Genomic DNA, 15,433 nt, shown 5'->3' on the forward strand with positions numbered 1-15,433 from the left:
TGAAGTATTTATTCCTACCATAAGCCACTCCATGTTAAAGTATTTTCTTTTAGGTGTGTATTAATTCAATTCTAAAAATGTTTCAACTCAATATACAAATACAACATTATGCTAGATGATAGAGGAACTACCAAAAATGTAATTTTCCTGCCCTCTACTAAGCTTGCCATCTAACTGAAGATGCAAGACATAACACAACACATAATAATTTTTTTAAAATACAAAAGAATGTCATCAAGTGCCAAAGGGAATAAGCCACATATACCACAAGTGTGAAAATTTCATTGTGTTTCTGAAAAAGGAAAAGGTTATCAGAAAAAAAAACTATTTTCAGGTTATCAGAAAAAAAGCATATTGCTCACGCCAACTTAGTAGGCTGTTTAATTCAATACTTTGACCATGGTATTATTTGGGCAGGCAAATGTCCATCTATAAATATTTGGTTAGAATCTACTATAATCAAAGATTATTGGTGCTTTCATGTTAACGGCGGGCAGCTGCTGCTGAGCGGGATGCAAATAAATGCCTCCAGCAGAGAGAAAGTGTCCCGCCTCCCCCTTTCTGCTGGCCACCAGTGCCCAACCGAGATCAGCAGCATGGTGCTGCCCAGGCGCAGACCAGCTGGCCTTGAGGACAGAGGGCATCAACCCATTCAGCACAAGTACATCCAGCAGACCAAGCCCCTCTCCCTGGAGCACTGTCAGCCTGTACCCTCTTAACAATTAGATTTTTGGTACAGAAGAGCCCCTCTATGAGGACAGCTCTGTTGCAGCCGATTTCAGTGCGTGAGGGAAGAATTTGATAAATTGGAATGAGAAAAACTGTAGAAGGGGTTCTGATTGAACATGAGCACCAGGTAGTCCATACATTATGCTACAACTGGGAACAACTCTCTTCACATAACCTAGTGGTGTGCTTCACTGAAGAGAAGATGTAGTGAAAGGACTAAAACACTTAAAACAGAGAGACCAGGCTGTCTTATAGAGTCCTGCCAGACTAGGCAATTGTAGACTGCACTGGTAACTGGTGGAGACCAAATCATAAACCTCTCCACAATCCATATATTTCTGCACAGATTACAAAACCTAAGGAACCTAAGAAGTTGCTTTAGTTTAACTTCAAAAGAAAGCCTTGTTTGCAGTCTCCCCAAATTACATGCTGGTAGCTGCACCAGTGTTTGCATTGTGTAACAATACAAGACAATAATGACCCATCATTTCTAGGCTCCCTCAGCTTTTGAGGAGGTGCAATTTTATATACAACTGAATTCCTGCACAGTGGAGAAATGAAAGAAGCCATCTCTGTGGACACAGCTGTATACACAGTATAGAATATGCATGGTAGGAAAGTGTTTTTTGGGTTTATCTCTTTACCAATCCCTAAATTGTCATCTACTATCTATTTGAATAGTAAAGGATAATATGAAAAGTAAGATAATGAGGTTAAAAAATGTAATAATGCTTAATTTATTTTTCGTTCTACTCATACATTTTTATAAAACATTAAAGAAAGTGGACTTCTGAGAGGTCTTTCAACATGTCATATCCACTCTAGGTCTCACTGTATAATCTCAGCCTTAAACAAATCTTGCCATAAATGCTCTGCAGTCATGACTGTGCTTGCACAACATTTCATTCTTATCTTAACATTTTGCTTTTTCATTTTGACCCAATATATTAGGACAGATCAATCTCAAACTGCTCAAGAGTATATGGTTTCTCTTTCTTTTCCTTTACTTCTTCCATCCTTTTCTCTCCCTCTCTCTCTGTCTTTTTCTCTCTCCTCTCTCTTTTTTTCCAAAAGCCCTGTTTGTTCAGTGAAATAAGCCAGGTGGAGAAAGACAAGTACCAAATGATTTCACTCATCTGTGGAGCATAAGAACAAAGGAAAAACTGAAGGAACAAAACAGCAGAAGACTCACAGAACTCAAGAATGGACCAACAGTTGCCAAAGGGAAAGGCACTGGGGGTAGGGTGGGTGGGAAGGGAGGGACAAGGGAAATAAGGGGCATTACTATTAGCACACATAATGTAGTGGGGTGGGTGGCATGGGGAAGGCAGTATAGCACAGAGAAGACAAGTAGTGATTCTATAACATCTTACTACGCTGATGGACAGTGACTGTGACTGTAATGGGGTATGTGGTGGGGACTTGATAATGGGGGGAAGCTAGGAACCACAATGTTTCATTGGTGTACTCAAGGTTCAGTCATCCCAGGAATCACCAGCGCCCTGGTTAAAATACAGGTTCTGAGTCAATAGGTCTGGCTAGGTGAGCATATCTTACATTTCTAATGAGCTCCAAGCAGCGCCAATGTTGCTGGACTAAGGAACACACTTTGAGTAGCAAGGCACTAACTGCCCTCAAAATCCCTCACAGCATAGCGACTATAGTGAACAATACTGTATTGTATAATTGAAAGTTGCTAAGAGAGTAGAGCTTTAATGTTTTCATCATAACAACAACAAAATGATAATTAGGTGAGGTAAAGGATATAACTAACCTCATTGTGCTAAATATCTCACAATATGTATGCTTATTGATTTATCACATTATACACCTTAAACTTTTACAGTGTGATACGTCAATTAGATTTTAATAAACCTACAAAAAATCTCTTATAATGCTTCAATTCTAAACATTTATTTAAACAAGATGGACAAAGCTGGAGAGGCAGAAGAAGAAATAAATACAAGAATGTTGGGCTGCGGCCGTTTGCTGACCATGCCGTAACAGTGGTTAACAATTGCTGAGGACTTTCTTGTTGCCAAGCACTGTGCAATGCGCATTCATTATTTCATTTAATCTGCACAACTACACTGAGAAGTAAGGATTATTATTCCTGCATTATAGATGAGAAAAATGAGGCCTGGAGACCCTGAGTAACTTACTTAAGGTCACATCTTCTAGTTAATCCATGGCAGTGACAGAAATTGAACAAAAGTGGTCTAGCTGAGTCTAAACTCTTCCTACACGCTATCCTGTCTCATTTTATAATATATTCACATAACAAAAATATAACAAATTTAGTCCTAAGGCAATAGATTAATCTATTGTTCATTTAATGTCCTTATCCCCTGATCTCAACCCCTGAGGAACCAGACCACACCCCTAGGCACATCCAAATTCTACCCTCCTCCCACCAATCAAGGAGGGAAGTTTGGACATTGAGCCAATTATGAGCCACAAAACTGAATTGGGGCTTATTAATTTGTAATCAGGAAAGGCTTTAACAAATCAGAGAGCATTTTGCCTAAGCGACCCCATCTTCTATTTGTACCTTAATGGAGCAACTGAAATTGTCAAATCAGTGGAATATGTTGCCTCATTTTGTGCACATATAATTTATTTTAAGACTTTTCATGCCTTCAGGGTTCCCTTTTCTGGGTCACAAATGATAAAGCGCACAAAATTTTATTCATTTCTATCATGGTCCTGGGGATGTTAAAAATCACATTCTGCTTTTAATAGCTTCTCTATCAATACAGGTAGTAACCTCTTACCCAGCCTCCTGTCTCTAACTGCTATTCCTGCCGGTCTGTCTTAACTTTGGAAACAATTCACTTGCGTGAACTCTCACTTATCAAGTGCAGACTATAGCTAAGTGCTTTGCAGAATATGTACAACATTAGCACTTTGTAGGATTCACTATGGTTTTGCATATTGGTAAGACAGTAATAATGCCTTACATTTATATAGTTCCTTATATTTTCCAAGTCATTCAAAAATAACTTTTTGTGTTCATTATCTCACTTGATCCAAAACTACCTTTTGAGAGAAGTAGAATAAGAACTACTGTGCCTATTTTATAAACAAAATACCTGAGGTTCAGAGAGGTTAAGTAACTCATTTTGGGTTAAACAAGTTTTATCACATCACTTCAGAACTGGGGGTCCCTTTAATGACTGTACACTTTTTAAAATTTAAATACAGAAAAATGGAAAAAAAATGACAACTCACAATTAATAAACTTTATCATTTTGTCATTGAAGGAAGGAGGGAAGGAGCAAGGGACTCATGTTTCTGGCTGGTTGACTGACAAAGGAGATAGAATTTCATCTCACTCTTGAAGGATAGTGGAAATATTATTGACCAATAGAAGAAATGGGCATAAGCAATGGAGTGGGCATATGACCATCTATGAACATGCAAGTTGAGTTTATGAGGCATCGGGTACAAAATTTGACTAAAGAGAAGAGTTAAGTAGGAGAGTTAGTAAGAAGCTGGGATCGATGTAGTGAGTCTTGAATACCAGTATAAGTACTCTAAGGCTATTCCTAGTTGCATAGTAAAATACTAACATGTAGATGTGTTTATTGCATTTTCAGTCAATCCATTAATCTCAACAATAACTACCATGCTTAATGTTGGGCAAAATACAGTGGATTAGGCCCTGTGATCTTTGCTCCTGACATCCTATTTCCACTATTAAACAGCCCTTGCCCAACCTTTGTTCTGAATCTCCATAGCTGCACACATACAGTGCAAGTTTAGGGTCACAAGTTTCCATCCTTCACCTTTTTTTGTTGAGAAGTACTTTCAAGAAGCCTCAAGTAAGTAAAATTTTGCAATTGAACTTAAATATTAAGGAAATGTGAAATAATGATAGTAAAACAGGTATACTCATGTATTTCTCTAAAAAAGAAAAAAGTACTGGATTCTATATACTGTGGGACTTATTACATTTTGCCCAGCAACAGCATTTTCTTTTTCCTATCTCCATCCCTGTGATGAGAATTCAAGTTGAAAAAAAAAAAAGTTGGTGAGATTCCATAGAAAGTCCTTGGTGAAAGAAAAGAATATTAAATTATGGTCTCTGGACTGACTACATTGGATTTCTTAACCTTGACACTATAGCATTTTAGGTCTAATAATTATCTGATGCTGGGGAACTCAGGGTGGCTGTTCTGTGCACTAGAGTCTGTATAGCAGCATCCACGACCTCTACCCACCATGTGCCACTATCAACCCCCTAGTTGTAATGACCAAAAATGTCTGCAGATATTGCCAAATGTAATCTGGATGGTAAAATTGTCCCCCGTTGAAAAGCACTGGACTACAGCACAAAAATAAACTCAGAAGGATCTTAACAATAGGTTTGAAAGAAAACTAAGAAAAATTAACTAGCTTCTCTATTTCCCTAAGCTTCCCATTCATCATGACTTTGTTATATAACATCATTTGCCTAGGTAAACCTATCTAAGCCAGTAACAGGAAGAAAAGAGACAACAGAAAATAAATGCCAGCTATCAACCAGTTAACTAACATTCCACAGGAAGTTATAGACAATTTCCCCCAAGAAATTAAATTCCTTTACAAAAGTACCCTAAGGACTTTAACACAAATCACTCTTCTTACTTGAGACTATTTATCATTTTTTAGAGCTTATAAATTATACACACCAGCAGCAATTTTATACACCAACAACCATAATAATCCAGACACAAAACAGAGCAGTTGAAGGGTACAGTCTTCTAACAAAGAGAGAAACAGATGGGGGGAGGGTGTCAGAAAGGAGCTAACCATGCTCTCCTTTAGAGCTCTCCTCTCAGGGACATAGCTTTCCTTTCCTGTCCTCACTGTCTTAATAGATTTCATCTTCCTTTAAAAGACAAGTCGCAATCTGTCCCTGAAGACAGCCGTTATCATTAAAACACTCCGCTGGGGGCAGAGGGGCAACATTACTCAGTGTGAGACAGGACATGGGAGAAGACGTGTGACACTTCTCCTTCAGGGCCTGCACTTTGGAGAATGGAGGGACTAGGACGGGACTCCCAGAGGTCACCTCTTCCATCGTCTTGCCTCTGGTTAGGCTGCTATCTAAGCCGTTCAAGCAGGAAAGCAGTCAGCTGCCGCCATTTACATTTCCAGAATGGAGTTGTTTTTTCATTTCACAGCAATTAAAAGAACAAAGATCACTGCCAGAGCAATAAGGTTCCTCTCCCGGTGATATCCTATGCTCACTTTAGCTAGCCTGATATGAACATCACTTAGAATGATCAGGAATCAGATGCCAGATATGCATCTGTGTAGAACGCAAATAACACATCACTCCTGCCCTCCCATGTTAAGGGTGAAAAGAAACCAGAGGAAGGACACATACACGGTGACCAACTTTGCAGGGCTTTTCATCTCCCCGTTATTTTGAGTAGTAACCTACATATGAGAGTTAAGCCACACACCATCTACAGAACTCAATAAATAGAAAATAATTACTGTGTGCAGAGCTGGAAGACACCTTGAAAAATTTCTATATTCAAACTCATTTTATGAAAAGGGAAGGCCAGAACCAGAGAGGTAAAACAACACTGCCCAAGGTCATTCAACTCATCGGTAACCTGCGAGCATCAGAGCCCCTGTCTCCTGACTCATTCCAATGCCCCATGAGAGCAATGCTGCTTCTCAGGAGCAATGACAGAAACTCCAGCCCAAACTGTCACCAGAAACATGATAGCTAAAACAAGTGGGCGTTGCTGTAATCAGACGAATCAGAGAGAGGAAGTGCTTGTTTTGTGAAGCTGCCCAGCAGCTACCCCGCTCCCTACTAACGTCCTTATTTCCTTTTTAGATGCTTCCTTGTTCCCAGTCTCAGCCATGTGGTTGGGGTGGATTTGGCCTCACTGCCAGGTGCCTGCTTTCTCCTTTCCGACTGACATTCAGTTGGAAACCATTCAAGGCAAAGGAACTGATCAGATGGATTTCCTCCAGTGAAGAGAAATACGAGCAATGGGAAGGCAGGCACATCGAAGGTAGAATTGGAACTGGGAACTCCAAATATCCGTTTTTCTTCTTTTTGGTGCCAATGCTGAGAAATTTCTATTCTTACGTCCCTGAAGAGGCTTGGCAGAGCTCAAGACTAGAAAGGCCCAACTTCCCACCAGATGTCACAGGGCAACAGCTGCAGAATATAGATCCAATCTACTAACTCAAATTCCTTCTGATAAAACCAGGAATTTTTGAATAGTTCTCAGAGAACTCACTAGACAATAAAGTAGTGTGCTTACATTCTATGCCACTTCCGGTAAACCCTCTTATCTTCAATGAAATCCCACTTGTACTGAAGATTAATGACTCTGTTTATTGCCAGATACAAGTTTGTGCTGCTCTGATTATTAGCAGAAGGAGGAATAGCTCTCCTTTTTATATCTTTATTTATAAAAAATATTACCCAAGCATGAACAATGATTACATTTTATATTTTAAATCATAAAGATCACATTTGACTAGCATTTTTATACTTTTCAAAATCTTATATATATATTGTTTCATTTGATCCTCACAAAGCATTATTTATCCCCATTTTATAGATGAGAATGACTGAGCCACAGGTTCAAAACAATTGCCCAGTATTATACAGTAAAAGAATGGTAGAATCAGGACTCATGACATAGAATTAAGACACATTTATTTTACATAATGCAAAGAGGAGGAGTTCTTTGTTTATTTTTCTTGGAATGGCTCCAGATATATAATTCTCCTCCTCTGTCTTCAAAGCTTTGAATATTTATCTGATCGCCATAAATTAAGATATATATAGAACCTACAGCAGAAACAAAAGAAATGTTTTTGAAGTAACATGACGTTATGAGAACTTCTGACAGGTTCGTTCAGATTTCATTAATTCTGTCTTGGTACTCCAGATGCTGGTGGAGAACTTGCCATGGCAATGTATATATGTGCATGTGCATGCATGTGTGTGTGCACATATACACACACATGCCCATAATGTGAAATAATAGAAGGGCAACATGAGATAGATCATGCTATGAAAATGAAAGGCAGAAAACCACATTTATTTTTTATGTGGCACTATTGACTTCAGATTGGGATTAGTCCTCTATATAGTCACTTAGGTACTCTGAAATTCAAAGGGACTCCTTAACTATGAGATTTATAGTCAGATTCTCAAATTTATACTCCTCCTTCAACTACAAGTAAATAAATAGATAAGCATTTTGGGCAATGACAATGATTTTGCGTCTATGAATCTAGGAGCACTTTTTAAATTCCATTCCCTGGGAAGCAGAACTAAGTCAATCAGAGGTATTTAACTCTGTCATGCAGATATTCATTTATCTGGATCTACTTTTTCATACTTGTTTGTATGATCGACATAGATGAGGAAATATGGCCATTCAGTTGAAGTTTTAGTAGTTTTGAAAGAATTACTTCCCAATTCATGCCGGGAAGTTCAAGAAAGGCAGCAAAGCTGAGAAATAGACAATTCCTAGAGAATGGAAACAGAAAAGCTGTCTCAGCCATGTCACAGAAGGAAGACAAGATTGGAGAAAGAGATGGAGGTGTGGGGGAGCCTCAACACCTCCTCCCCGCCCACCAGTGCTTCCAATAGGGCAGCACCACATCTATCTGCTTTATATATTGGGATTTTGCTTAAGAAGTAATTTGTTAAATTCTGGTTCCACAGACATGCCCGAAAAGGTTTGAAAAACTCGAAGGCTATTCAGGCAAAATCGCTTGGCCCATATCACCTCATCTCTGCAAAACAAGGATCCAAGCCCAGGTTGCCTGCACCCCAGCATGTGTTCTCTTCCCCCACCCACATCCTCCTGCCCTCCTACCTCTAATCTTATTTAATTTTCATAGCAACCAGGCAGAGTAGGTATTATTAGCCTTATTTTATGGCTGCAAAATGAAGCCCAGAATTTCAGAGCATTTTGGTGAAGGTTGGGATACCTACATCTCCTGACTACAAAAGTCCCACATCATTGACTCTCTGGGGTCTCAATGCAAAAGACAGTGTGTTTTTGAATACATACATAAATCATGCTATCTCCCTTTACTATTTTAATTTAAACTGTCTTCTTTAGACATCACCTCAGCTCTTCTGAAATGTTCTTTGTCCTTTAGCTTTGAGTCCATTTCTTGTCTATTAAACTGATCGTGTCTGTGGTGCCCTTCTAAATTGACCTCTGCCTGGCACAAAAAGCCATCCAACAGACCATTTGTCACACCTCATCTCTTCTCTTTTATGAAAGGGACAAAAGTCTGTCTTTGAGCCCCCTTTGGAAGTGTTTTCATGCTAATCCAAGAATTACTGTTGTATTTGTTTTCTAGCCGGTGCAGTGTGAAGCCATTCATGGGGCCGCATGGACCTTGTCTAGTCACATTCCAGGCCATCCTTGGAACATTCTGGGGAAACGCATCATCGCTCTGCTGGTGGGAGACAAGTCTGTGTCCCTGCCTGAGGCTGGCAGCCAATGCATCTATGTCCTTGATTGCGCATGAAAACATCTCCCACCATCTCTGCCAGGCAGCCCCCTACACCACACAGGGAGAGGGGAGAGCAGAACTAAATGTTCATCCAAAAAAATAGAAAACAAGACTGGGAAGAAAACAACCACCTCCTAAATGTGCATCTCTTTGGAAAACAAAGAAAAGTGAGCTGAGTACTTCAGTCAAGGAAATGTAAGCTTTTCCCAAACAACCTGTGTCAGTCCAGAATGGGAATTGGGAGACATGAGTACTCATTCTGAATTTGCTACTAACTAGCTGTGTGACTTTGGGCCCATTCCTTTATTTTGTTTCATATTATCCCCTAACAAATGGGGCTAACATCTCAAACCCTATGGAACTCTGGAAAGGATTAGAAGACATACTGTCCACTGATGCACTTGGTAAACAGCAGAAAACAAATAGTCATTACTGGGGCTCTGCTTTCTGGGTCTCAGCCCCTGCTTCTGTGAAATCAAGGCTCTGGGATAGAGCTGTGTCTCCAGTGCCGGCTGTGTGTCTGAAACACCTAAGGAGCTTTCTGAAATTCTAAGTTAGGGGCCTTACTACCATCTTGAGGGTTAGATTCCAAGAACATGTGCTTGCTTTTACTTACCAGGTCATTTGGATACAGCCTGCCTATGACTGATTTTTGGATCTGGATATCCACTGAAGGCCACCAGCTCAGCTTTCAGTGATTCTCAAAGAAGACAAAATGGCTGCTATGAGCCGAGGTTGCCCATAATTTCACATTAAAGATTCCCTATTTTGAATTACAAAAACTTTATTTTCATAAGTCCCCTACTGAAAGGTAAATATCCTGGATAGGGCTTTACCCTAATGCCCCACAACTTATTTTTGACTCTTGTCAACTACACTTACTGATCAAGGGCGTACTCAACACAGTGGGACACAGGGAATGCCCATGCATGTTTCTAGAATAGTGTCTTTATTCTCAAATATGGTAACTGAGCACCAGAATGTCTGTAAGTAGAGTGATCATATAACTTTTATCCAAAATGGGACACTTTGAGAGTAAAAGAGGGACTATTGATCATTACATTAGACAGAAACCCAAGGAGAGAGGGATTTATGTTCACCCTAGTTAAAATAACTCATATACATCACAAATAAAATTAACACTAAAAACAGAGAGACAAGAAATACCTAACAGTGAAACTAGAACTTCAGCCTCCATGCTTTTTCACTGACTCATCTCACAGCCTATGTGATTCAAATTAACTTCACTTTGGGTCCCTGCTCACCCTTGTTTCTCAGAAACAACCACAACCTGACTGTATATGCCTTTATCCTCTATTCTCCCGTCTCCATATTCTACGTGTCTCATGTTGGGGCTTGGACTCCATCACGTCTGTGACACTCCATTGAGTCAGAGGTGACACACTGAAGATGAGTTTCCCTTGGATGAGCACAGACACCTGCTATGCAGCATTGATAGAAAGCCCATGTAAATATCAGAGACTAAACCCCAACTCCTAGAAACATCCCCAAAGGTTGTTGCCTGACCCAGCAGTCCTATAGTTAACTGTGCAAGTGCCTTCCCCCTCTGATTCCCATCAGAAGTGACTTAACTAGACTCAAGCAGCCAGTCTGTCAATACTCACCAGGCACCAGGGAAAATGCCTTTTCCCAGTATTAGATTTCCTAATATTGCTTGTGTGACAAAAGTTATTTGATTCTGGCTTTATTTCTGAGAGATGACTTCTGGGTTGGTAATAAACCTTTTCCTATACCCCTATTCTCAGTCAGTCTTATTAACAAGTACCAAACACCAGGGTGGGGATTTTAAATAAATAAATAAATAACCTGGTTTCAGTCCCCTTTCATGCTTGAAAGGAAACTTGTAAATCGTCAACCTGACTTAATTTTTCCTCTGGACTCACACCTATTTGCTGTAATAAGAATTTCTCCTCTGGGCTTCACTCATCTGCAGCATGTGGCAGGAAAAAAGGGATTAGGATTGTATTTGTCGACTTACCAGTGCAGATTTTCTTTCAGCAAGTCTGCTATCAATTCTGTCTGCCAAAATAGCATTTTAATGTATCACCTGCCAGTCAAGTGTGTTCTGTTAACTTCTGCCTCTGCTGTGTTTTCTGATACTGTTTACCATTAATTTTTCCCATTGTTACCAAGCTTATTATTTTTAATACAAATGTGGATTATGCTATTTTGATCATGTCTCTACCTCTGCAATACATTATAGTCTACAAGAAAAAAGAGGAGGGTGTGAAGAGAGTAGTAAACTAGGCCTTTTCTTGCTGGAAAGACTATTTTAATGAGTTTTATTCTGTAGATGGCGAGATGCTCTTAACCTCCTTGGCCCAGTAAGATGTGATTTCTTGACACTGAGCATATTGCAAATGCATTTTTATCAGAGCTGTGTAAGGTGGACACCGAAGGGATTTCTCCAGTATTTAACAAAGCCATTTATTTGCAACACAAAGTAATGCTTTGTTTACCGTTCCTCTTTGTCCTGAGCTCAGTATTATTCCAGAGGCATTGCTTCTCCCTTGCAAACCATCAGTGACCAAGGGTATTTTTCAGGGTATTTGGGATCATAATTGGCAAAAATGTCTGCTCAGTAGTGAAGAAGAGGTGAAGGTCAGACATGACCTGGTGGGGGCTGTTCTGTTCTCCAGTTTGCATAACACAGACACCAAAGTGCCTTGCCTGTTCTCCGAAGTTCACAGCCCCTTCTCTGTATTCCAGGGACACAGCCTTCCATCCCTGCCAGATAATTAGCGGCAGCAGGCAGCCCAGCCAGCTCATCACTGGACACTCAGTGGCGCTCCTTCCCTCCCAGCTCATCTCCTTGGAAGGTGAGAGCCATTATCATAAAGAGGGATATTGTAAATTCTGTTCCTTCTGCTACACAGTAACTCCGAGCAGAGAAATTTGTGTTTTCTGCCAGAAAGAAGAATAACATTTATTTAATGGATGCTGAGCAAAAAGTATTCACATTTCATGCTTCGAGGCTTAAGCTGATCCTAGATCAGGAGGGAACTTTTTCAGGCTCCGAATTACACAACTGGGTAAGTGCTCAGTGCTAACAGCCCTTCTGTCCCCATCCAGACAAGATCAGAGGTCACCATCTCAGGGGTGTCCCATATCCCCTCAGCTCTTAAATTTATTCGTAAACCATGTTTTATACTCCTCTTTTCCTGCAACTTCCCCTGCAAACTTAAACCTGGTGGTACTTCTTATAGCTGGCTCTGCTCCACTGAATTCCAGTTCTGTTCACCAGCATCCCAGACCCTTCAAGAAAATCCTCTGCAGTGTGAGAGCTGTAATACATGGGTGTTTCTTCAGTTGCATTGCAGACAGCAGAAGAACATGAGGATGGAGAGAACCTGAGAAAGGAGAAAGCTTTCAAGCTAGAAAGACGGACCTAAGTTTAACTCATCTTTGCTGCCTGAGTGGTTGGGTAATCATAAATGGTTTTATCTCATTGACAGTCAGTTTCCTCATCCATAAAAAGGAATAATCAATCCTACCTCGCAGCACTGTGCGAGCACCAAGGGAAGTCATGTGTCAGATGTGTGGCCCTTGGAGGACAGGAGTTGGATCACATCTCGCCTCCCTCAGGAGATCGCAATCCAGTCTGGTTCTAATACTAACTTGCTAAGTAACTTCTGGCAAGTCATTCAAATTCTCTGTGAGTTCATTTTCAAAATGAGGAAAAGAAAAACCTCTCTCCTGCCTTCCCTGCAGGATTATTATAAGGATTAAATGAAATATTCATTAAAACAGAAATTTTCACAGTGCAAAAAGTGTTGCCAAGAAGTAAGGTATTATTATTATGCTGATGCCTCTCTTATTATATATAAGCTCTAGAAATTTTTTTGAAGTATTATCCACAACTAACTAGGCCCATCTAAAAATACAATAAAGCCTTTCAATCACATATTGATATAGGCCAGAATGTTCTGATGTCGAAAAACTGACATAATCTTGTGTCTTGAGAACAGGTTTGCTCTCAGAGCTGGGACAAAATCCCTAGTGGCTTAGTCAATACGTACAATGAATATGTACTTGGAAATTTGATTATATCGTAATTAGGTAAAAGCACATAAACATGTGAAGCACATAACTGATATTTAATGAATGTCACATTTCGAGTGGTAATGGTGTTCCAGTTAGTTTTGGCCTCCTTCCTCACTCCCACTGCTGGCCTTTGGGCCTCTTGGGCCTCTTGACCCTCTCCACCCTTCCCTCCCATATGCTGTGCCCCACCCCAGTTCCGAGGGCCATCTGGAATTGAGAAAGGTAATAACTAGCATTTCCAGTAGCACACTCAATCCTGGTTGCCAGTCTTCCCTGAGCATGAGTTCCCAATCTCCCAGCTAAAGTTCTGTTTCATGTCTTTGATTCTACTAAGGGGATTCTGCCTTGTTCCTGGTTCCTGAGCCCTTTCCCACTAATGTCCAGGGAGCTTTACTCCCCATTCGGAGGACCCTTCACTAGTCCCTTCTTGACTTCAAATCTTCCGGAATGTAAGACTCTTATGGTTACAAATTACAAAAGCCAACTCAATCTACCTTGTGAAATAAAAGTTAGAGGGATTACACTAGAAGAACACAGAGCTCAAGGCTTGAATTGCTCTGGGCTGCTCCAAATCCAGGTCTCCTCCCCATTGCTCAGTCCCTCTGCAGTGGGGCTCTTTAATTCTTCAGTCCATGTGACCACTGATAACTTTAGAAAGTACAATACATGGATCCAGCTACCAGGAGAGAATAAATAATGCTCTGGAGCCCAATTGCAAATTTATGGATAATGCGGACAGTTAGTCTAGCCCGGGTCACATGCTTACCACTGATTAAACAATAGTAAAAGAAGGGGTGGATCATTGTTGACCAAAATTTGGGGAATAGCAGGACATTGTGAGCTGGATACCCCAAAGGTGTCTACTACACATGGTAGCCTGGTTTCCAGCATTGACCTCTATGACTGTTGCTGTCCCTTTAGGTAATGTCTTCTACTGAGCCCTCTACAGCCTAAAAGACATCATCAGGCCATGCCAGTGGCATGCCCCTTTCCTGTGGCTTTGTAAGCCATAGAAGACACCCACACATGGTGTTTGATTCTTGGTTCACTCTAGTACCTGCCTACACTGGGCAATGCTGCTCCCTCTGCTGTGCCTCCCCACCCCCATAGAAGGTGTTGCCCCATCTACTGGGTTCCACCATATCCACTACGCACTCGGGCAGCTCCGTCCAGGTTCCATCATTCCTGCTGCAGTATCCACTTCTGTTGTGTATCATGGCCATGTCTTAGAAGTACCTCCCAGAAGGTACTGCCACTATTCAGAGGTCATTGTCTCCACAGCTGCCCCTCCATTGACTGCACTTCCCACCAGGTCCCTTTGCTGGTACATGGATTATTTAAAGAGCCAAAGTATTTGGGAGTGATAGGGAGAAGGAGACTAGGAAGGGAAGGAAGTCTTCCAGATTTCTATTCCATTCTTGTGCCAAAGTCTGCTAGTGGGCTTTCAAATGCCGTTGCTTATACATTTTGTGTTACAGAGATTTAGGTGGCTCCAGGTTTTGAGCCTTTTACTTGTGACCCTCAGCATCACTCCAAACACAAAGCTTTGCTAGTGGGTCAAGATCACAATGCCTGGCTCCTTCATTCCTTAACATGAGTTTTCTCCCCAAAGAGTGCCTGGCTTTCATGAAATTCCTTCTGGCACGTCCTTGAATCCAGCTGTTCAGTAGATATAGAACACATAGGAATCTCATTTTGAACTGGAATCTTGCCATGATCAGAATTAAAGAGAAGTAACTGTGGACTGGTTGTGAAGCCTAAGTTTATAAAAGGATTTCCCTCATTTTAAGATTATCAGAATTACCATACTCAATGAATCTCATTACTTGCTCAACTAGGGTTTTGTTTTTATCAAGTCTCTTACAGCAAATTTTTCTGTGGATGAAAACTTTCTTTGTATTAAAATTGTATCACAACATATCTGCCAGATATTGGAGTGATTTGAAACTGGTTGCAGTGAGGCTAGATGAGAAGCTGGTTCACAGATAGGCTCCAAGGTGAGGGAAGATGGTGGTAGGTTGGGTGAGGCCAGACCAGGGCAGAGAAGGAAGAAAGGAGAGGCGATAGTTGGAAGCTGCAGTAAAATACTGTAAAATGTTGCTGAAGGCATTGTCTTGAGCTCCTTCTCCCTGAATTC

General features: G+C 40.7%; 1 pseudogene; it reads left to right on the forward strand.

Annotated features, from left to right (window-relative positions):
- The first annotated feature begins 512 nt into the window (after positions 1-512).
- On the forward strand, positions 513-1,266 carry LOC118912191 (cleavage and polyadenylation specificity factor subunit 5-like; annotated as a pseudogene).
- The last annotated feature ends 14,167 nt before the right edge of the window (positions 1,267-15,433 follow it).

Source organism: Manis pentadactyla, chromosome 6, assembly GCF_030020395.1.
Source record: "Manis pentadactyla isolate mManPen7 chromosome 6, mManPen7.hap1, whole genome shotgun sequence".
Classification (NCBI taxonomy): Eukaryota; Metazoa; Chordata; class Mammalia; order Pholidota; family Manidae; genus Manis; species Manis pentadactyla.